The sequence below is a fragment of the Condylura cristata genome, unplaced genomic scaffold (assembly GCF_000260355.1).
Source record: "Condylura cristata isolate star-nosed mole 26May11 unplaced genomic scaffold, ConCri1.0 scaffold00027, whole genome shotgun sequence".
NCBI lineage: Eukaryota > Metazoa > Chordata > Mammalia > Eulipotyphla > Talpidae > Condylura > Condylura cristata.
The window spans coordinates 26,578,327-26,581,373 of NW_004567128.1; the positions used below are offsets into that span (position 1 = coordinate 26,578,327).

General features: G+C 36.1%; 1 pseudogene; it reads right to left on the reverse strand.

The window, feature by feature from the left end:
* Nucleotides 1-447: 447 nt before the first annotated feature.
* On the reverse strand, nt 448-1,261 carry LOC101626113 (annotated as a pseudogene).
* Nucleotides 1,262-3,047: the final 1,786 nt, after the last annotated feature.

A 3,047-nucleotide genomic window follows, 5' to 3' on the forward strand; every position in this document is an offset into this window, starting at 1 on the left:
ATTAATTCAAAAGGACACCTGCACCCCTGTGTTTATTGCAGCACAATTTACAATAGGTAAGCTATGGAAGCCACCCAGGTGCCCAAAAATAGATGAACTGATCAAGATGTGGGATATTTGCACAACGGAATATTACTCAGCGATCAAAAAGGATAAATGCATGTCTTTTACAGCAACATGGATAGAGCTGGAAGGGATTATACTCAGCGAAATAAGCCAGAAAGAAAAAGAAAAGATATATGGTCTCACTTATAAGAGGAATGTAGAGAAAACAAAAAAAGGAATCAGAAAAAAAAGTGACTATAATAAACTAAAACTCAAAATCATCAGGCAACTAGAGGTCAGAGACATTCTGTAGGGGGGTAGGAGGGAGAAGGTTCAGGACAGGGGTAGGAATAGCACAAGGGACTATGGTGATGTTGCATGGATAAATTGGTGGTGGGAATTTCATGGGGAAAACATACAGTGTACAAACGTGAAGGACATTATAATGAATATATTAAAAAAAAATAAAGGGATGTCAACCAAGAATTCTTGGGGATCTCTTGGTAGGCTACCAGTTGATGTGTTTTTTGCCATACTTTTGGGAAATCAGTCTGGATATTTGGGACTTCATGGGTAAATTCATTAAGGTAGTCTAGCTTCTGAACCACCATGTATGGTGGACTTAAGTTGATTTATTAGTGTTCTTCTGTTAAAGCCCAGATTGCTTGTTTCCTTCTGTAAAACACACACACGCACACACACACACACATTTTCTTGCTGCTTAAGGAAAAACTAGTACCTTTAATTGGTACCATTTTATGTATTTATAGAACAGGTTACTTTGATCACTATAGCAGGAGGCACATAATTCCCATTTGTATGTTTTTTCTCCTGCATAGGAATGAATATGAGCTTCTAGACACCACTCATAGCAGCTGCACATGGATATAAATGTGACCTCTGAGATTTCTCACCTGTGTGCATTCTAATATGTTCGGTTAACCAGGCCATTCCCTTGCAGACATAGATGCAGTACCAACACTTGAACTTCCCTTCAAAAGTCCTTTCAAATCCATCTAAAATTCCTGAATTTTTATCCAGGGAAACTTCAACAGATGGGTGAGCAAATCCATTTTGATCACCATCTGTTCTAGTTCCCTGAAGAGTTGTTTCTGCTTTGTTCCCACTAACTGATCCAGAAATCATGTTCACATGATGGGTCTACTGAGTTAACTATTCCTGAAAACCATTCAGGCTCTGGTTTCTTCTTACCCATTTTTTTAAATTTGTCAGCTGTTTACATATTTATATAACTCTGGGGTGACATTTTTGCTCCTCCATATGTGCACACGCTTCGCTCACCCTCTTCCAAACTATTGTGCCAATGCTCCATCTCCCACCCCCACGCCCCCATTTCCTCTGGTAACCAGTATATTTCTCACAAAATCTAAGAATTGCTTTTACTCTGCTTTGCCAGTATATGATTTTCGGTTATTTATATTCCAAATAAGTGACACATCCTAGAGCTGTCTTTCACTTTCTGACTTACTTCATTTAAGCATACTCGGCTATTAACAAAGATGAAATAGTGTTGTTTTAAAAGTTTACAGTTTTTTATAACTCAGGGGAAAACCTTTTCACCCCAAGTCAGTTCCTTCTTTTGCTTGCCACTTCAACATCAAAGAAATGTAGGGTAGTTTTCCCCTAACAGCATACCAAGGGACTCCGAAAGGCCACGGAGGGAATTTCGATAAAAGTTGAAAAGCCAGACAGACGTGACCTGAAAACCACAGTAAGGAACTCCCACCACCTGTTCACAGCAGCTTCCATCTCATCACATTCTACAGTTGTACCCACTGCTCCCATAATTGTTGCCACATTTTAAAAATTTTTCAGAAGATTAGGGACATTTGGGTTGACTAGTATAAATAATGCTGCTATGAACATTTGTGCACAATTTTTTTGTGGACATGTCTTTTCATTTCTCTTGGATAGATATTTAGGAATAAAATTGTTGGTGCCTGGAGTATATTTATATATTTAACTTTTTAAGAAATTGTTTTCCAAACTGGTTTTATCATTTTGCACTCTCCCTAGGGTTCACCATATCCTCACCAACACTTACTATTTTTTGCCTTTTTGATTATACCCATTCTAGTGAGTATGAATCAGTATCTCATTGCAGTTTCCATTTGCATTTCCCTAGTGACTAATGGGGATGTTCACGTGTTTCCAGAACATTAACATAAGGCTTAGGTGAAATGTCTATTCAGACCTTTTACTTATTTTTCATTTAGGTCATGTACTATTACTGAGTTGCAAGGATATTTTATATATACTAGAAGCAAGTACTTTATCACACATTGACATATTACCATTTTCTTCCTGTGACTTGTAATTTCATTTTCCCATGTGGTTTGTGTCTTTTGAAGTCCGAAATATTTTTAACATTGATGAAATCCAATCTATATCTAAGAAATCTTGGCCTAACACTAAGTCACAAAAAAAGTTTTCTACTAGGTTTTTCTCTAAGAGGTTTTTTGAATTTTAGCTCTTAGATTCAAGTCTGCAATCTATTTGAGTTAATTTTTGGAGATAGTGTATGGTAAGGGTCTATGTTTATCCATTTTATCATCTATGTATATAATAGCAAGCCATTAGATGAAAAGACCTACCTTTCCTACCTTAATACCTTTTACTTCTTTTTCTTGACTGATTGCACTAGCTAGAACCCCAGTGCAAAGCTGAATATAGAAAGAATGGACATTGAGATCTTTTTTCTGACTTTGGATGAAAGCATTCAGGCTTCTACTATTAAGTATGATGTAGTTTCTAGGTTTCTCCTAAATGTCTTTTACCTAGTTGAAGAAGTTCCCTTATATTCCTAGTTTGTTCAAAGTTTCTATCAGAAATGGGTGTTGGGTTTTGACAGTGCTTTCCTGTGTCTGCGAAGCTGATCATGAGATTATTGTCATTTATTTTATTAATATAGACATTTACATAGTAAAATTAATATAGTATTAATATAGTATTTTATATTACTTAATTTTTGGATATTAACC